We start from the raw sequence: 21930 nt of genomic DNA, 5'->3' as shown, positions 1-21930 counted from the left end.
AACTAAGAAAATCTGAGAAGAATTTACAAAGGAATTGAGATCAATGTTGCACTATAATATAGCATAAAATCTCCTAGGATTTAGAGAAAACAGGAGCTATTCCACTATTGATCTTTTAATTTAAGAACCCTCTTAGACATTTACAAGGCTACATACCAGAGCTAAAGCATGTCAGCTCTGCCTATCTGTTTCCTCTTGATGGCATTTGTAGTCACTTGTAGGGGATATAACACCTTGCAAACAGATAATTTTACAGACAGCCGTAGAAAGGAACCTTGTGTTTTAAGTCCTCAAGAGTTAATTCAGTAAAATTCAATAACACTGCAGGCGATAAAGCTGATAGAGATAGTGAAGCCTTCAATATTAATTTTAACAGACCAAAACACTTAGTAATAAAATTGATGAGTATCTTTCACAAAATCTACAGAAATAAATTAGCTGAAGCAAGGATTAAGAAGGGCTTTCTAAGTGGCACAGTGGTAAAGAATCTGCCTGCCAATGCAGGAGACCCAGGAGAGGTGGGTTTGATCCCTGGGTTGGGAAGATCCCCTGGAGAAGGAAATGCAACCCACTCCAGTATTTTTGCCTGGAAAATTCCATGGACAGAGGAGCCTGCTGGGCTACAGTCCATGGGGTTGCAGAGAGTAGGACATGGCTGAGCACACACACACACACACACTCACAGTCACACACACAGACACAGATGCACATGGATTAAGGAAGCCTTCAGTTTAAAAGAATATACTATCTAACGCAAGTTTCTTAAACTTTAATATTCCTGGAAATCACCTGAGGTTCTTGTTGGTTTTCTGCTGGACTAGTGTGGTGCCTGGCATTCTGTATTTCTAACAAACTCTCGGGACATGGAGAGTCTGCTGGTTTATGAACCACCCTTTGATAATAAAGGGCCTAGAGTCTAAGAATTTGACTTTGGTAACAGCGTGAGATAAAAGATGGGAAAATATACAATAAAATATATAAAACTCAATTCAGAGACAAGTGCTGAATGTTTATCTGTGTTTAAATATAAGTGGCAAGATATATGCAAATTGCTTTAAACTCTTAGGAGATAGTGCTTTAAATTCAAAGTATAATTTGTTTACAATTCTAATGAAGACATGAAAAATGCAAAAAATGGCAAAGATATACACAGAAAGTTTTTATACAACATACATATAGAATACAATGAGAAGCTTTGTAGTAATAATATATTTAAATATTAAGACCTTAAGGATAGAATATTTGTTTAGTAATGGGAACTCACTGGAAATATTCAATATCAGAGATACATTATCTGTGGAACAGTCAAGGGAATGGGATTGGTGACAGCTACCAGCCTTCAAATCCTGCTTTTGCTGACTAGCTCTGTGGCTCAGGTAACTTCCAATAACCAAGCTATCTTCAGTTTCCGCATCTATCAAATGGGACAATAGTGTACCTAGAAGTTAAAATTGTTGTCTGTGTTAAATGTAAAAGACTGCGATTCAGAACAATGCCTGATTTATATTTGATGACACTGAATGTTTATTTTTTTGCATTCTCAATAATGATAATAATAAGGTACTTCTACTTCGAAACTTGAATTTTAAAAATAATGTTCAAAAAGTCTATTTTCTTGCTAAATTGCCTATGGGGAAATATTTTGATCATTTATTTGAATAAACAATAGTTAAGTGAAAATTTAAGATTAGGTAAATTAAATTATCAGTGAAATTAAAGTATATCATTTAGAGAAGACGGTTTTCATCAACTGAAAAAAGTTAAAATATTAAAAAACGAAAGGGTCAAATTTAATTACTCCCAGTATTCAGTCTTTTGTATGTTTTAAACATGGCATATAGCTTTTTTGTTACTGTTTTATTTCTGCCTTTCCTCTGGCATAGATTAAGCATATCTTTCAAATGCCTGGGCCTGATTATTATTACCTTTGTAGTTTTTCATTATTGATACTTAACTATGTATAATTATAATTCAGAGTTGAAAAAGACTTTTCTATCTTTTGCTTGCAGACACATACAAATGTATTAATTGTGTTTCTTCTTTTATATTTATATTTTCTTTCCAAAATTTAAATGCAGACACTTCTAAAAACCTACAATTCTAAACCTTTGTTTTGTTTGTGTTTTTCTTGTCTGAAATAATTATTTCATAAAATAGTAAGCAAGAGGAAATTAGAAATGGATCCAGTTGGTAGCAATTTTAGTATTTGCAAAAGAAAATGTCAAAGGTCAGGCTTAATACTTAAAATCAGCTCCAGGTGTTTCCCGGCTGACAGAGCCCAAATTAAACTTTTTTTCTCAAACATATGTACTGTGAGATATGCAAATATGTTTTAAAATGGAATATGCATGCATTTTATGCAAGATTCCTTTGTATTAAACGAAGTCAACAATGAATGAGCAATTTGAGAAGGAATGTTATATGTTAAAAATAAGGGAAATGGCTTGTGTTCCAGGGAAAAACACCGATGTTCTGTCTCCAGCTGCTGTCCTTTGGATGCCTGTACCTTTCGACTACATTCAATCCCTCCTCCCACGCTGCACCTCTGGTAGCCACAAATCTGATCTTTTCCTATGAATTTGTTTCTTTGTTTTTAATTATTATGAACCTACAGCACTATGTTAGTTTCTGGTACATAACATAGTTGTTCAATATTTCTATACACAAGTTCTTAATTTTAATATTGTCAAACTTACAGTGTTTTCCATTTATGGTTACCACTTCCATGCTTTATAAGAACCATTGTCTACCCCAAAGGGAAGGCTATTCTCTTCTAAAAGCTTTATTGTTTTATCATCTACATTTAGATACAAAACCTTCTGAAACAGAATTTTGTATGTTGGAATTAAGATTCACTTTTCATCACAAATGGATATATAATTCAATCAGTATGATTTAGTAAAGAGGTTGCCTTCTTACCACAGCTCCACATTGTCAAACTTGCCATAATTTACTTGTATAATTAATTTTTATGTTTCGTGTAGGTTTATTTCTGGACTCTCTTTCATTCCATATATCTGTTTGCTTTTGTACCAATTACACACTTTTAATTGCAAAAGTTTCACAAGAAGTTTGATATCTCCAGTTTTTTTTCATTAATATTGCCTTGGCTAATCTTGGCCCTTTGCAATCCTGTATAAATTTTGGCTCATAAAATTTAAGATAAAAAAAGCTACTAGGATTTTGATTTTGAATGTACTGAATGCATGGATTAATTGGGGGAAAATTGATATCCTTATTATATGGAGTCTTTCAGTCTTTTAGTTTGCTTTATTTTCTCTAAGTAATGTTTTGTGAGTTTTTGGTATAAAGATCATAAACATCTTTTGTTAGGTTTATTCCAGGTATGTGAGGTTTTTAATTCTATTTTAATAAAGTATAATTCCTATTTTTGGTTTGTTTCTTGTCACATGGTATTACAATTTTATTTTTATACAGTGACCCTAATTCAGTAATCTTGCTAAATTTAGTAATTAAATTATCTAATGTTTTTTCCTGCAAACTCAAAATTTATTATTTTAATTTTAAATCTATTTCATTTCCCATTAAAGAAAATGGATTTAAAATTACCGTCTCTAATTATTATTTTTATTTAAACGTGTAATTGAAATTTTTATTTTAAAATATTAACTGAATAGCAGCATTAATTGATATGTATAATAAGAAGAAAAACTGGACTCCAGGTGAGAATGTAGGAAGATGTGGTAGCATTTCAGAAGGTGCTATAAAAATGGCAATTATTGCCTCTGCTCGGTCCTCACGTGAGTCATACTCTTGAGTAAGTGTCTGCCACTCTGGTCTTTAGTTTTCTCATTTGAAAAATGATGCCATTGTACCTGATACCTTTTGGTTCCTTTTTCTTGAGGGTGGATGACCCAGACAACCTTTGGGTCAATGGTCAGTGCTTTTAGACTCTTTTTCTTTTCTTCTTCTCTTCCCCTATGGCATTGTGACTGTGGGGCGCAATGGGCCTCTTATGATCTCATTTTGGGTGAATGTAGTATGGGGGCCATGCCCACCTAGGACTCCTGTGTCCCCTGCTCAGGGTTCTTGGGAGCTTCAGTCTCCCTGGGGCACCATACATTGGTTATGGGATAATGGGATTCTGTCTCAGGTTCATGTCTGTTTTTTCTTTTTATCCTTATTTTATTTATTATGCTCAAGACTTCTGGGGCTTCTTGAATCTGAAGTTTTACAACTCTTATGAGTTTTGAGGAAATCTGAGCCTTTTATCTCTTTAGACACTGTCTTCCATTCTCTGTTATCTCTTTGCATCCCTTTTAGATGAATACTGGAGTTTTTTCTTGTTTAATTTTATTTTTGTAAACTTTGGGGGCGCATTTCATGCAGCACGTGGGATCTGAGTCCCTTGACCAGGAATCAAACTGGCACCCTCTGCAGTGGAAGTGCAGAGTCTTAACCACTGAGCCAGCAGGGAAGTCCCCGGTTCATGGCTTTAGACATTTCTCTCCCTCCTCTAAAGCCCCCTAATTGCCTCTATGTTGTGTTAATGCAGAATGCTGGTTTTCTCAGCGTTCTCTCCAGTCTGTGCCCTGAAAAGTAGTCTGTTAGTCCAGAAGCTCCTATGACCATGTTCATGTGGGGTTTAAACTTAGACAAGGAAAATAATGACTCAGCGTTTGACCCCCTCTTCTGTCTTCTACTCCATACAGCTCTTGAGCCCGGATAGTTTTCCTTCTCATTTACATCATACCATACATTTTCTCTACTCTTAGTATTGCAGAACTCTGTGTTCTGTTTCTCTAGGTGTGGTTCTACTGCATTAATGGTAACTAACGTGTTTTTAAAGATCCTGGTTTCTCTAAGGAAAACTTGATGTACAATACTGTTTTCTTGCTTTGGACCCAGAATTCTTTTTGGATGTTAAACTCTAAACATCTTTGTTTTTTCTATATTGTATGCATTCATGCTAACATGCTTCAGTTATGTCCAACTCTTTGTGACCCTATGGACTGTAGCCCACCCAACTCATCTGTCCATGGACTTCTCCAGGCAAGAATACTGGAGTGGGAAGTGATTCCCTTTTCCAGGAGATCTTCCTGACCCAGGGATCAAACCTGTGCCTCTTTTGTCTCCTGCATTGGCAGGCAGGTTCTTTATCACTAATACCACCAGGGTAACCCTTTTATTTATCTTCTGACATTCCTAATCCTTAGGTAGAGAAAATGCTACCGGTGGTAGAAAGGTGGAGTCAGACATAGAAAAATGCAAAATCTTTAATGTAGATCTATTTCAAAATAATAGCATCTTTGTTATAAGATGGCCTTATTCTCTCTCATTTATTACCTCCCTCTGCCTCTTTCCTATCTGACATATTTGTTCAAATGTTCTTTAAATTTTATGCAACAGTAAGGATGTTATGCAATGTCTGTCAAAGACCCTGGTGAGATACTTATGCTACACAAGTTACTTCTCTTAATATTTATAAATAGATATTTAATACATACAAGTGGCTGTGTCCTTATTAGGACTCTCCTTCACATGTGCTGAATATTGAATTAAGCACTGAAGGGAATAGACAAGAGGTGCAAGTTCCTGACAATCTTTTAGGAATTTAAAATATAGTTGGGAAGACATGAGAACACAAGACAACCCAAGAAAGCAATATAAATTATAGGCATTTATTATAATTGCTATACAGGGTCAAATAATGAAGAAATCAGCAGAGTTCAAAGTATCTGAGGGATCACTTTCTGGAGAAGTTGGCATTAAGTCTTTGGTAGGGTGGTAACTTTGGAAGATGCTGAAAAGAAAGAATTGAACCACCAGCAGAAGGAATAGACATCGAGAAAGCAAATGGGACAGAATAAGGGAGCCATAAGACACTTTGCCTGACTGAATAGGAGAAGTTATATTTAAGAACAAAGTAAAATTCACAGAATGTTCAGGAAACTTTAAAAAAAAATCCAGTAGACATTTTTTTAATTAAATTGTTTATTGGATCAGAGTTCCTTCACGATGTTGTGTTATTTTCTGCTGTATAGCAAATGAATCAGTCATATGTATACATATATCCACTCCTTTTTAGATTTCCTTCCCATTGAGGTCACCACAGAACTTTGAGTAGCATTTCCTGTAAACATATTTTGCAATATGTAGCTGCTTCCCCTACGGGTCTTCTAAAGCTCAAATTGCGAAAACTAATATCACAGGAAATAAAATTGGAAAATTTTGAACTCTTAAGGCAATAGCTATCAGACACCAAAGTGATATATGAGGCACATTACCTTGTATAAATTCCCTCAAGCTGGTTAGATAACCCCTACATTCCTAATACAAAAGGGGTGGAGAACCTGAAAATTAAAGGCAGATTTCTTTGATATGAGCTGAGGCTCCAGCAGACATGTCCACAAGGAGGTAGGTTGAATAGCGTCTCCACATTTCCCCTCTTAGTGCTAGAAAAAGATGCATCAAGGAGACTCAGTGAGAGTTGAATGTGTACCCCTTGAAGTTTTGGAAGTGGCAGTGGAGACAGTACTGATTTCTGATGATTCTAAAGGCCAGGAGATGAGCTTGTGAATAGCTCATGGTAGAGCAAGCGAGAGATGCTGCAAAGGGGTTAGCCCATTTCCCCAGGGTTCATTGCAGAGTTCCCTGTGGAGCAGATGTGAGCCTTGAATGTGAGAGAGTCACCCTGCGGCTGTCCGGGTCCTGTCGCCAAAGACTGTCCCAAGGCTGAACTGGTCTCAGCAGATAGAAGCTAAAGGTGTCACTTGGAGTTGTGCATGTCATAAGTGATAAAGTGAGATGTATGACTCCTGTCAAGGGTTGTACAGATGAAAGAAAGGTCCCCAGTGATTGGAGAAGGGGGATAAGTCACTGAACCTGGAAAAGCATCCATTGGTTAGGAATCAGCTTTAAGTAGATGCTAGCCCTCTTAGGTCAGTGACCAGAAAGTTAATTTTCCTTTTCCACTGACCACTTCTTTCCCCAGCTCCCCTCTTTCACTCCACTCCCATGTTCCAGAGGCCTTGGAACCAAGGTTGACTGGCTGGGGAGGAAGGACCCGCAGAAACAATAGAGGACCCTCTTCACTGGCTGTTGGTTTCTACTATAGCAAGCAATGGAGGTTTGACAATTTAGAGAAAGACACAAATCATATGATATTGCTTATATGTGGGATCTTTAAAAAGGGTAAAAATGAACTTATCTACAAAACAGAAATAGAGGTACAGTTGTAGAAAATAAACTTATAGTTACCAGGGGGTAGGGGGGAATACTGGAAGATTGGGATTGTCATATACTCACTACCATATATAAAATTGATAACCAATAAGGACCAACTGTATAGCATAGCTGGGTAGACATTTTAGCACAGGGAACTCTACTCAATACTCTAATGACATATATGGGAAAAGAATCCAAGAAAGAGTGGGTATATGTATATGTGTAACTTACTCACTTTGCTGTCCATCTGAAACTAACACAAGACTGTGCATCCACTATACTCCCATAAAAATTACAATTTTATGTATGTGTTTTTGGCTGTGCTTGGTCTTAATTCCTGTGTGGGCTTTTCTCGAGTTGTGGCAAGCAGGTGCTACTTTCTAGTTGTGGTATGAGGGCTTCTCATTGCAGTGGCTTCTCTTGTTGCAGAGCAGAGGCTCTAGGGCCTGGGTGCTTCAGTAGTTGCAGCTCCCAGGCTCTAGAACGCAGGTTCAATCATTGTGGCACATGGGTTTAGTTGCCCTGTAGAATGGGGATCTTCCCAGACCAGGGATTGAATCCATGTCTTCTGTATTGGCAGGCAGATCGTTTACCACTGAGTCACCAGGGAAGCCCTACTCCCTTAAAAATTAAATGAAAAAAGAAAAGATAAAAAAATAAAGTTTAAGTCACCTTTCTGTATGTAGCTGGGTATTCTGATTTCTAAATTGAGACTACGTTTGGTGAATCAATATAAGTTTTTTTTTGTTTTTTTTTTAAGTCTCAGGTGATCAGGGTATGGATAAAGGCCTGTCTTATTGGCTCAAAAGATGCTACATTCATTTCCTGGGGCTGCTGGGACAAACTACCATGATCTGGGTGGCTTGGAACAGGAAACATTTATTCTCTCACAGTTCTGAAGGCTAGAAGTCCAAAGTCAATAGGACCTAGTCAGTAGGGCAATGGTGTATCTAAAAGCGCTAGAGGGTCATTTGTTCCATGACTTTCTCAGCTTCTGTTGTTGCCTACAATCCTTGTATTCCTTGGATTGCAGGCACATCTCTGCCTTCCTAGTTACATGGCCATCTCTCTCTGTGTCTTTGTCTTCATGTGGTATTCTCCTGTCTGTGTGTATATTTTTGTATCTCATCTTATAAGGACACCAGTCATATTAGATTGGTGTTGACTCTGTATAATGTCATCTTAACTTACATTTGCACTTAATCTGTCTGCCAGACTCAGTCTTTCCAAGTCCTTCTCTCTTGTAAAAATTTTGTGGACCAAGTAGGACTGATGGTCAGTCGGTGTACATCAGTTCAGTTATTCTGACTGATTTTTTAAAGATTATTATTCTTTCTCAAATTTTTATTTTATATTGGAATTTAGTTGATTTACAATGTTGTGTAGTTTTCAGTATACAGCAAAGTGATTTAGTTGTGAATATACATATATCTATTCTTTTTTAGATTCCTTTCCCATATAGGTTATTACAGATTATTGTATAGAGTTCTCTGTGCAGTAAGTCCTTGTTTATTTTATATATAGCAGTGTGTATATGTTAATCTCAAACTCCTAATTTATCCCCTATACCTTCCCTTTGATAACCATAAATTTGTTTCCTCTGTCAATCTGTTTCTGTTTTGTAAATAAGACCATTTGTATCATTTTTTTTAGATTTCACATATAAGTGATACCATATGATTTTATAATTGCTTTTAAAATTACCCTTTCCTGACTGCATAATATCTGTTCAATTTTTTCTGCTGCTTCAGCACATTTTATACTGTTTAATGACGGTATTTTCATGAATTGCTTGAAATAATTGTCTACAAATTTCCTCCACTTGACAGTGTTTTTCTTGAGTCCTTTTTGTTTATAATGGTTTCTCTAAAATGTATTGATTGCAGTAGGGCCTCACATGGTGTTTTTTTTAATTGAATTGAGTATTCACAAGAGTAGACAAGGGTCAGCTGCTATAAGTGAATCTTGAAGTATCCCAGTTTCTTGGAGGACATCTTTAAATTAAAATCCTCAGCAAAGTCAAGGGAAGCTACTGCAGGGGAGTGACAGCTTACTCATCCTCTTGAAATGCAACTTAATCTTTTTCCCTTACCTGCCCAAAGTCCTAAAACAACTCTATTTCCTTTGCCCTCATTGACTGATTAATAAATCAACAAATTAAGAACTATCCAGTATGGTATGATTTTAATCATTCCAACATGTGGCTCACTAGGGCAGTGATTTTCAAAAGGGTTGCAAGATTTTTTTAAAAGGAGAACAATGAAACATGTATATTATCAAGTGTGAAACAGATCGCCAGTCCAGGTTGGATGCATGAGATAAGTGCTTGGGGCTGGTGCACTAGGACGACCCAGAGGGATGGAATAGGGAGAGAGGTGGGAGGGGGGTTCAGGGTGGGGAACACATGTAAATCCATGGCTGATTCTTGTCAATGTATAGCAAAAACCACTACAGTATTGTAAAGTAATTAGCCTCCAACTAATAAAAATTACTGAAAAAAATAATAGTAATAATGATGTTCATAATTATATTGACTAACATTCATTAGGTCTGTGTCTTTTCTATGTACTTGTCTTGTTTATTTATCTATCAATTCTATGAAGTAGGAAGAATTATCATTCCGATATTACAGATGAGAAAAGTAGGTTTATAGAGTTTCATTCCCTTCCCTAAATTCACACAGCTAGTAAGATGTGGTGATTGCAATTATATGATTGTTCTTCTAATGACTGTTACAGTCAATTAATCAACATTGCTTTTAACTGTTAATGTTTCTTCAAATAACTTTCTTAAGGCGAGATTTTAAAATTCTTACCTATGTGACAGTTCTTTTTGGAGAACTATTGCTCAGACTTGAATTTCTTATCCTGCAATCTGAACATTCAGATAATGATGCAATAAAATCTTTTATGGGACACTCCTCAAGATGGTTATATGCTAAGGGAGGGAATAAGATATATTTTCATAACTTTTGACTCCTATCAAGTACTTTCCTTCTCGGAGCAGCATAGAAAAACCCTGAAATTGCGGCTCATAAGGAGGGCAATCTGCAATTATTTACTGAGTCATCCCAACAATATCTCGCTTTATCATTTTTGTGGAAAGGCATAATAGGAAAACACCCAAACTTGTGTGAACATTTTAAAAGCCCTCCTCACTAGGGGAGGGAGGAAACTAAGTTTAGATAATTGCAAATTCCATTTCAGTCTGTTATGTTCCAAGTAAATGTTCTGTCTCAACATGGATTACATCTTATCTTTAGAAATGATTGAAGCTATTGCTTTTCCTTGTTGGAGTGCTGGTCTTGTTCCCATGTGAGAAAAGAGAGGCAGGCAAAGAAAACAGGGCTGAGGATCTGCAGCAGTCACCCATGCTCTCAGCTGCAGGGGAGAGGGGACCTTTGGGGAAATTACTTGGCATTTAAAGCAAGTGGTTCCCAAGGCAGCTGCTGAATGGAGCTGAATATTTTGTTAAATGATTTTCTTCTCTGACCTTTATTACTAATAAATCTTCTTTAAGCATTTATAGAGTGAAAAGAAAGGTTTTTTTTATTAATCTCTCTTCTTTTTGCCCACAGAACCCAAAGAAATGGTGTTGCCTGGCAAGAGATTTGCTATACTTCATGAAAAATCAGAACAAGGTAATGCTTATTTTGAATTGATATATATTTTTTCAGTCTGTTTAACACTGATGCATTCAACTAGTTGGTTTTTTCTTGATTCCTTGTTTTAGCTGTTGGATAATCAACCAGAAAAGTAAATCATTATCTGAAAAGTAGAAGGAATGATTTTTGATGATCATCATGTTGAGGAAGTAGATGGTAAATTTTAAAATATATATTAGCTTAATGCATTGTGGATAATGATTAATTTTCTGACACTATACTTGGATTTGTTTAAATGGGTGGGTAGGATCTTGACTGTCCCCAAACCCTGGGCCATGGACAGATGCTGGTCTGTGGTCTGTTCGGAACCAGGCTGCACAGCAGGAGTAAGTGGTGGGCAAATTAGCAAAGTCGCTCCCCATCACCCACATTACTGCCTGAGCTCCACTTCCTGTCAGATGAGTGGCAGCATTAGATTCTCATAGGAGCACAATAAATATAATGCCCTCGAATCATCCCCAAACCACTCCCGCCCTCCATGGGAAAAATTGTCTTCCACAAAATCTTTGGTCCCTGGTGCCAAAGAGATCGGAGAATGCTGTTGTACTCTATTTGTTTGGAAATAACTCCAATTAGTGTATCATATTTACAAATAATGAACAATGAGAATTAGTAAATATTTTATAAGATTTTCTTTTTATTTAAGCATTAGTCAGATGGTTTAATATATTGTTTCTGGAATAGGCAAAAAAATTTTAGTACAAATTCCTGGAAAAACTTCATCGAGTTTGATGGAGACACTCTTATGCAAAGCATATATTTTCTTTGGAAAGACTGAATTATATCATGCAGTTGTTGAATAGCATGCCTGATTATACTCAACAGATTGCATGTTTAGTTGCTAAATTTTCCAACTGAGTGTGATTTATTTACATACGTGGGCCCTAGAATGTGAACGCTCAGGCAAATATTCTAATGACATATATGCATAAACAAAGCAGAGCATAGATGCATATATAAAATGTATGTTTCATGAATAAAACTCCTGTCTCAAAAGAATTTTTACTAGAAAGTGTTGAGAAGGTTAGAATTATGATGGGAACTAAAGTCATCTATCTGTATTATCTACTTATATAACTGTGAAGATATGATGTCACTTTATATATATGAACAGACATACTGGATTTGTTGAAATGTATAATAGGTTGCATACTAATTGGAACCAATTGGGTTCTGTTTTTGACAAATTGATGAATTCCTAAAAAAAAATGAGTGCTGAAACAAAGGAAGCCTTTGAATTGAATGGACATCAGCCAAAAACTAGGCTCTGAACTTTAATTTGCAGTGGAGCAAAAATAAATTGCTAGTTTGAATTACAAACTGGGGTGTTTCTGTTTATTTCTGGCTTTAGTTAATGCTTCAAGGGAGGCATAAACTCTTTAAGGAAGTAGCTTCTCTCCTCTAATGGAGATTTGTGATTGTAGGCACTCTATACTAAAGTGTTAAATCAAACTGTAAGGTATTTTTTAATGGCTAATGAAATCAGTTGAAGTTTTGCTTTATCAAAAATATTAACTGTGACTCCTCAAGAAGAGCATTATAATAAAAATTGATATCTAGACAGTATATAGAAGTGGTTGAAGCTGAGCACTGTGATATAAGCATAGGGATATGGAGGGTAGAAAACTGCTGACTGAGAGGGCATTAATGGAAGATGACACAGTGAGACAGAGAAGGAAACACGCTGAGATGGAGATAATGAAGAGGGTCAAGGGTCCACGCCCTTTATAATGAAAATAAGGATGAAGAGAGGATGCACAGACTACCCAGGATGCACTCATGTGAAATGTTTCTTTTTTCCAAAGGTATGTATATACTAATACATTCAATCTTATTAGACTTTTATTTCATTTATTTAAGATAGGGATAAACTTACTTCAAACTGAATGTAATCAAGAAAAAGGTGAGGCGAAGGAGGGAAATTCCCATTAATGTGGCAGAATGTCCAGCATTGTGTACCTGGAGTAACAAAATTTGCTTCTTCCCAATGTGCAAATAAAATTGGACCAGTTCTGTATGTTGGCAGTCCAAGTACTTTGCTCTGATAATGCTCCCGAAGAGATTATGCTATAGGATACTGGTGTTTGTGTGGAGGCTGGGAGTGGGGTGTGAAGGAGAAACTAGGGTGGGAGAAATGGTGTTCATGTCATCGCCTTACTAGGTTGGTCCTTTGGACCCATTGAAATAGGGGTGTTTGCAACTTTATAAAAAATTCCTGTTAATAAGGCAAAGAGTGGTAATGTTCTGATGCTCTGTCTCTATTATCCTAAATGGGATATATGCATTTCAATTTCAATGTTTAAATAGTACAAGTTCAAGGCATATTAGTAAAGCTGTTATTTTTGGACAAATGGGGCCATTCAACTTTTCTCAGTTGCGCGTGATGACTAACACACTCATTTTGAGTACCATTAACTCTGGCAATGGGGCTTGGAGAGCAATCTATTGGGCTGGCAGGCACTTTTGTGTGTGCAAATACCTGAAAGTTCTACATTTGACTTTTAAAAAAAGGGTTTAAAAGTAACTTTTCATGTAGTGTTTTATTATTAAAGTCTCAGATGTCTGTTGGTTACAGTGTTCTTAATTCCCAAATAGAGACAACTTTACCTAGTCAGGTTAAAATACCCTTCTCTGTACCTAGTGAGATTATGCACAAAAATAAAGACTGTTATTCTGTTCCATTTTAAACAGGTTTATATGTCCTCAAGATAGATTGAGTTTCAGTTAGGAAAATTTGATGCTTATAATTTATTTATATTATGTAGGAATATTAAATATTAGTCTCATACACATTTAACTTCCCTATGGGAAAGTGAAATGGGATATTAAGGACTCAGCAATTTTTTGATGTACTCTATTGTCTATAAATAGGTTGAAATCTTGGCTTAATATAAATGCATTTTTTGAGAATCAAAAATAAACTATCATAAGGCTAGTGTACAGCATTATTTATGCTCTAGGGCACTAAGAAATAAGTGATAAATATATTGCTTAGAGATTGGTTTCATTGTGGTCTATTATTATTGTCTGTAGAATAGAAATTCTGTTGATATAATACATGTTGACATTTTTTAAAGGATAAAATTCTTTTGATATTTTAAGAGCTTATTACAATTATATTTTATATTATTTATTGCAAACTACTGTTAAGTAACAATGGCAAGTAAAGCATCAGATTTGCAGGTTGATCAATCAATTAAAGGCCATGAATCACAATGAAAGTTCGAAATACCTCTACATGTGTGATGAAAGTGGTGATGTAATTGTTGTGATGCTTTGACTAATGCATGGACAACAGACACAGTGCTTTATAGAAATAGAACTGTAACATCAGACAGTCATCTCCTGAAGAGAATTTAAACTGAAAGTCAAAGAATAAATCATTGAACACCTTCATGGAGAAGTGATTAAAAAGTAATTCTGAAAGGTGAATTTACATAAGGAAGAGATGATAATTTCTATGAATTTACCTTTTCTTAAAAATGAGTTTTGTTATTTGCTGAAGTTCTTGGTACTCTTTACTCTTCTGAGAATTAGATTCAGCAGATACTCTATCTTTTTTAAACTAAAGAAAACGCCCATGTATAGTGTTAATGGAATAGTCATATAGAAGCCATTTGTTATTATTGTTCACTTGCTATGTCTGACTCTTTGAGACCCCATGGACTGAAGCCCACCAAGCTTGTCTGTCCATGGGATTTTCCAGGCAAGAATACTGGAGTGGGTTGCCATTTCCTTCTTTGAGGGATCTTCCCAACTCAGAGATCAAACCCAGGTCTCCTGCATTGGCAGGTGGATTCTTTACTGCTGAGCCGCCAGGGAAGCCCTATAGAAACCATAGAATTGTCTTCTATGAATGTTCACATTCTTGCATTGTTTCCCCACCTATGTTTCTTACCGTGATTGTTTCTCTCTTCCTCCACGCTATACCCTAAACATTCCTGTCTTTCCTTATGCTGGAAACTCCATTTGAAATGCCCAGTCTTCTTTCTTCCTTATTCCAAAGCCTGTATAACCTTAAAACTGCTCTTTATGGAGCTGTCTGAGTTCCTCATCATGCTACAACTATTTCTCTTCCTTAACCCATATTTACTCTGTCAAGTAACCTAGATACACTATCTGTCACACTGTCACTGATTTATGAATATTGCTGTATAATAGCTCCCTTGTGTGCATGTATTTATGCATGTATGTATACGTACATTATACAACTTTTTTATTTTGTGTAAAGGTACACACTGACATGGGACTTTCTTTTCCTTTGGTGTGATTGTGAAAGAAGGTTCTTCTGTGGCCCACTTTTACTCCCACTTGTGAGTGAAGTAGACAGGCTTTGAAGAAGTGAAATTCTTGCATCTCTAAGATACTCACTGAAAGAATATTTAAAAGGTTCAAGAGGGAGGGTATATGCATAGCTGATTCATGTTGTACAGCAGAAACTAACATACCGTTGTAAAGCAGTTACCCTCCAATTAAAAAAAAGGCTCAAAGATTCCTTTGTACTATGAGGATTATAATTTAGCAGTGTTTTATATTAATCAGGACTAACTTAAGAACTTTCTCTCCCTTTATGATATCTTTTCAATGTGAATAATACATAAAATCAAATATTCTAATTTATAAAGCAAATAATTTTCAACTGTTGAAATACGTTTCCTTCATCAAAGGGAGGTTGCCTAATTCAGAGGTTGCACAAATTCAATTACCTGTCGGCTTTGTGCCTCTTTGCACATGCCACTGGAGAAAACTCTAACCCAAGCTACTCAATCAGGGCACTTTTGCCTAAGAGCAAAACACTGGTCTATAAGGACACTACCTATTGCATATCTTACATCAAAATCAATTGGGAAAAAAGTCATATTATAATTTGCCACCTCAGTCAACTTAATATTTATCTACTGTGTTCACTGATTTGATGACTGAATTGGAAATCCACTCCAGTACTCTTGCCTGGAGAATTCCATGGCCAGAGGAGTCTGGTGGGCTGCAGTCCATGGTGTCGCAAAGAGTCGGACATGACTGAGCGACTAACATTTTCTCTTTTTGGTTTCATGTAGGAGTATGTTTGTCCCTTTCTTTCTCTGGATGTATGTTTTTAAAGCATTTAAAAATTATGCCGCTAGATGTCAGCAGCAACCTCCTAGGGTTCCTGTGGCCTTAAATTGTAACAAAATTGGTACCTGATTAGAACAGCTTATCTGAGAATAGTAAATATTCATTTTGCAAGTTTAAAAAATATTTTGAGATGTGAGGAAGATAAAACACTGTATAACATTTAAACATTATTTTTCAACTGGTTTTTGTTCACATGTGACAGGTTACCATTTTTTCTTTTTTTTTTTAAATGTATTTTTAATTGGAAGAGAATTGCTTTACACTGTTGTGTTGGTTTCTGCTGCACAGCAACGTGAATCAGATACACACACACACACGCCCCCTCCCCTTGAGCCCCCCTCCCCCTCATCCCAGCCCTCCAGGTCATCAGAAAGCCCCAGGCTGAATTCCCTGTGCTACATGACAGCTTCCCGCTAGTTATCTATTTTACACATGACACATGTCAGTGCTATTCTCGCAATTCGCCCTACCCTTTCCCTTACCCCACTGTGTCCATGAGTTCATTCTCTGCATCTGTGTCTCTGTTCCTGCCCTGAACATAGGTTCATCAGTACCATTTTTCTAGATTACATCTATATGCCTCAACATATGATACTTGGGCAGGTTACTTTTGCTTCTGGTATTCTCTCAACCAACAAGGTGGCATGAAGACACATGTGTGAGGCTGAGGAATTTGTCAGACATTGGACCTGATGCCAGAGCTTGACATTTCTGCTTTAACGCCTTATGATTCATTTATGCTGCGATGGCATGGGTGTTTGTGCTCTGGCATGTTTCATTCTGTTTGTGTAGGAGCATTTTTGGAGCTACAACCTATCAGAAGATGGTGTGGTATTAATTTTTCAGCATCCACATCTGTGCACTGTTTCCTTAGTAATGTCTAAACTTTCCTGGATCTGCGCTCTTTTATTGCAAGATACTCAGAACATTTTGATAGATGCCAAACACCCATAATACTCTTCCAGTTCAGTTCAGTTCAGTCGCAAAGAGTCGGACACGACTGAGCGACTGAACTGAACTGAACTGAAAGCGCATTATGCATGTTTGCTCACCAGTTGACAAAGACAATCTAGAAATATGAAAAGAATGCTATATGCTATTTTTCATGAATTATAATACATATGATTGCTGAATCCTTAAGATAGCAGTTTACAGTATCACAAATATTCTTTTTTCCAGCCATTAACTATAAATTATAGTATGGGCCAGTGTTCAGTAGATACTATTACATATTCATTATTTTAAATAATGCAGTTATTATTTGGTGAAATGAGATTCACATTACCAGGAAGATTCAGAATAATCTGTTGAATTTTAGTTATCAGTTGAAATTCAGTCTTAGGTGATTGGCTATGAGTTGACCAAGCATGAAGTAGATTTTTAAATGATTATTTGGTACAACAATTCCCATTTGGAACAACTTTTTTGGAAAAATTCTGCTTTCAGAGCATGTTAAAAAACACCTTAGCAAAAGTTGGAAAAGAGAACTGTGAAAACATTTCCTTTCCTGAAGCCAGTTTTATCAAAGAAAATACTAATGTAGAAGATACACCCTTATCACTTCTAAGATTTAAAATATCTTTAGTTGGTTCAGTGAGGGGGCTAACTTGACTAGTACATAGGCTAAGGAAATAATTCCTTTCATATTGAAGTTGTTATATTTGAGAACTATTGGTTTAAGAGATTATCAGCAAGTTTCTTGTTACATTCCTGTTTTAGAACTACCAGTGAAAAAGACTTAACCAAGGTTTTCCCCCAAGCATGTGGTTGTTACTCTAGTTATGCTTGTAGGTGATGGGGCAAGCATATGAAATCATGCTGCTGTTACTTGACCCATGTCATTTCTTCACATGGAGTAGGTGCTGTTGATACATGGAAGGTATGTTACTAGCCAGATGTTCATTCAGTTAAAGCACTTGCAACGTTGAACCTGGTGCAGAAGCACACGGCTTGCTCCACCATTACAGTACATTCCGCACTTGCAGTACTTACCCCTCCGTCAGGGAGTCAGGGATGGCATGTGACTGGGGCGTCTGTCTTCAGTCTGTCCCTTTCTTCACCTTTGGGAATAGTTCAGTGACTCAGATGTATGTGAAGTCTTTTGAGGTGGAGATGCTGACAGTTTCACGCAGACTGTTACAGCTCCGGATTAAGAAACTAACCCCCGCCTCTTCCAGCACCGCTGGTGCATTTCTCCTCAGCATGTTCATTTGCCTGCGTGTTGTCACAGGTCAAGTTAAAGCCGATAGAAGGTCAGGTTCCCTTTGGGCAGTTCCAGAAACCCAAACAACTCAGCCTGACATTCAAAGACCACTTCAGGACTTCCCTGGCAGTCCAGTGGTGAAGGCTCCGTGCTCCCAGCGCCAGGAGTATGGGTTTAATCCTTGGTTGAGGAACTAAGGTCTTGCATGCCACCACTCTGTGAGGCCAGTAAATAAATGCATAGAATAAAGCTGTTTAAAGACAAAAGAAGGACCACTTCGCTGCTGGTGCATCCCAGATTCTTCCAACCTCCTTTCCATCTGATTCCTCTTCCAGGTGTGGTCTCCTAGCCCATGCAACCTGCTTGAACACAGGCCTGTGTATGATTGACTTTTTTCTACCTGGATGACTTTGCATTTGCTCTTACATTTTTCTCCCCTCCCAACTTCTTATTAATTTCAGAGAGAAGAATGTAGTAGGGACACTTCTCAGGAGCCAGTTGGCCTGGTTTGTATTCAAATCCCAGATAGGTGGTTTATTAGCTTGTTGCTCCCTGACCTAATGCAGGCTGTTTAACCCATGGGAGGTCTCATATTGGTTTCTTCTACAAAACTATGAAAGAATACTTAAATAATTGAGTTAATGTTAATATTAACTTAGCTTATTAATATTAACTTATATATATTAGCTACTATATATCAACTCTATCAAGTCAGTCCCAAAATTTGATTCCATAAAATTTAGTCTGAATACTTATCATTCTTCATACAATGATTATTAATCTCATTGGCACATATTTGCAATTTTACCTGCCTACCTGTCAGTATTTTTATATTTGATGATCTGTACAACTTGGTATATTATTTTCCTCATCAAAAAGTAAGATAATAATACTTGCCATAGCCATACCAAGGGATATTATGAAGACACAATTGGAGGGACTTCCCTGGCAATCCAGTGATTAGGACTCTGCACTTCTGATGCAGGGCTATGGGTTTGAACCCTGGTCAGGGAACTAAGATCCCATATGCCATGCAGCATGGCCCAAAAAAACCCAAACAAAATGGAGAACAAGAATAATAGCAAGGTTATCTTTCATTCCTGCTTTTTTTATGTACAAAGAACTGAATTAGGAGATTTACTACCCTGAGTAATCACATAACACCTTACACATGTTTGATGCATGATGTCCAGGGAGGCAATGAATCCACATTTAATTGACGACAAGGAGATAGCAGAACATGCAAGTGCAAAAATCAATTAGAAATGGAAGTGTGTTGAGTTCAAAAGAGAAGTTACAACCTGAGAAGAAGTTTTGCTTGAAGCTGTTTAAATGAATGAATGACTTATCTGAAGGAGAAAGTGCAGACAGAGAAGAGTAGCTATGAAAGAACCCACCACCCCCACCCACACACCACCCACACAGACACCACCCACACACACACCGCCCACCCACACACCGCCCACACACACACCGCCCACACACACACTATCCACACACACACCATCCAAACACACACCACCACCCACACACCATCCACCCAAATACCATCCACACACACACCACCACCCACACACCATCCACCCAAATACCATCCACACACACACCACCCACCCACACGCCACCCACCCACACGCCACCCACACACACACCACCCACCCACACACCACCCACACACACACCACCCACACACACACACCGGTCAGAGGGGTGAACCTCACAGTCATGTGTTTCTCCAGTTTTTGTAAAAACAAGGTGTATAATAATGTTTTCTTGGAGCCAATGCATTTTTTCTTTTAAAATCCACAGTTGAAAGTAGCATCAGACATAGAAGCATTATGTCCGAAAATACTAGGACAGATAACATTTCTCATCCTAACTTTTGACCTGATGTAAATGTCATAACATCAACAATTAATCATGCAGCAAAATTATTGCTGTCTATTTTTCATGGGAGAAGTTTGATATTTGATCTGATTGGTGATATGCTAGCTGGGCATATATCAGATATATCAATACAGGATGTGTGAAGGGCTTTAGAAGATCATGGATTATCCTTTTACTGTGATGGAAGTAAATAACTTTCCATTACTATAATATACTTAACTTTTGATACTTTTCTTGCTAATTTATTAAAATGGCTAAAAATTTGATAGATCAGCATTCTCTGTAACCCTCACGAAACTTATGGTAGACATCTCATTTTCTTCGGGCAGCTGGGAAACCCATTCTGGGAATGCTGGCAAATTATGGGTAATAATAACAGCAAATATTTATTGACTGCTTATTTGATGTCAGGCACTGTTCTAAACACAATATGAAGCATTAGGGTGTACTGTTACCTCTGTGTCAGTTTTGTCATTATTACTGTGGAACAAACACTTAATGAGCAAAACTCATTGGCACGGGTATGCAGATTATATGGGTGGTTTAACATGGTCTCAGCTGGGATTGCTCATGTTCTCTGCTGGAAAGTCGGCTGTGGCTTTTTGCTGATCTTGGCTGAGTTCTCTCATGTTTCTGGCTAACATACTGAACAGTGCAAAGTTGTAGAACATTTCCATCATCTTACTGTGTTCTTTTGAATGGTACTGCTCTAATTGGTCAGACATGAGAGCTTCTGCTCTAGTTAACAGGGTTCTGTTTGATTTATACTCACAGGAAAAGTCTGCCTTTTGTAGCCTGTCCTGCATTCTTTTCTAGGCCCTGGATATGTGGATAATGGTTTATTTTCTTGGCTACATTAGTTTTCTTTCTTTAGTCCTGCCTGACTTTCAGAACAATTCAACTCACAGAAGATATCCTAGTAACAAAAGATACCACTCTGAAAATACTTGAGGGCTGTGTTCTCCCAGCAGAGAGTCCTCATTGAGCACTCATGGCTTCCTTTGACTTGAAAAGTGAACTCTGATTGTGGAGTAGGTATTACTGCCTCAGAAAAGAAAAAGAATAACTTCCAGGCAAAAGGGCCTTTCTTCTCCCTAGGTGTAATTTTTCTTGAAAGCTTGTTTATTGATTTTCTTGGTAACAACTGAGCTTGCAGCTATAAAAGAAAAAAAAAATAGAAGCAGGGAAATAATACCAACAATCAACAAGTTTATTCATCAGCTCTATCTCATGTAGTCAGTCACACAGGACTATGAAATGAAATGTACCATATGCCCTAATCCTAGTTTTATTATGGAGTTCATAGAATTTAGTTCATCAGAAGGGAAAGCAAATGCTTCAACTTTCAAGCAAGGTTCTATTCCCATTATAAAAGGGACTGTGACTGAATTAATGTCATCGTGTGAGCAGAGTGCTGAAACTGGGGTGGACTGAAGTAGACATGGCTGCTTCATGGGATGGTACCTGGTACAATTAAAATGGTGTTGATTTTGATTTCTGATCAGTCTGTCACATTGCCTGAAATAACCTCTATCAGCATTCATCCTATGGGAAAACATCTTCTTAAATTTCTGATCCATGTGATAACACTTTAAAAAAGTTCTATCATCAGGTAATTTTGGAAAATGCTGAATTTTATATCTCCCTCCTGTAGTTTTATGACACACATTAGAATATTAGTCTCTGAAAATCCTGCTGCAAAGAAACCTGTTTAACTTTGTTTAACCCAGCGTTTCCTCGAGTTAGTGGACCATGGAACCTTTTCTACTTTAGTATACTTTTGTGTAATACTCATTCCACCCAGAGGCTAGGTTTCAAGGAAGCACACTTTGTGAAATGTTGCTTTAGAAGAAACCATGAATTCCTAAGAGGG

At 37.1% G+C, this 21930-nt stretch overlaps 1 protein-coding gene across 1 annotated transcript in view; it reads left to right on the top strand.

Moving 5' to 3' along the window:
• INPP4B (inositol polyphosphate-4-phosphatase type II B) overlaps positions 1–21930 on the top strand; it is an 851446-nt gene that overhangs the window by 136590 nt on the left and 692926 nt on the right. The window contains exon 2 of the mRNA XM_061142404.1: positions 10766–10828. The gene's annotated coding sequence lies outside the window, so the exon portion shown is untranslated. The remainder of the gene's footprint in view (positions 1–10765; positions 10829–21930) is intronic.

Source organism: Dama dama, chromosome 5 (genome assembly GCF_033118175.1).
Source record: "Dama dama isolate Ldn47 chromosome 5, ASM3311817v1, whole genome shotgun sequence".
Lineage (NCBI taxonomy): Eukaryota > Metazoa > Chordata > Mammalia > Artiodactyla > Cervidae > Dama > Dama dama.
This window is presented reverse-complemented; position numbering and strand designations above follow the sequence as displayed.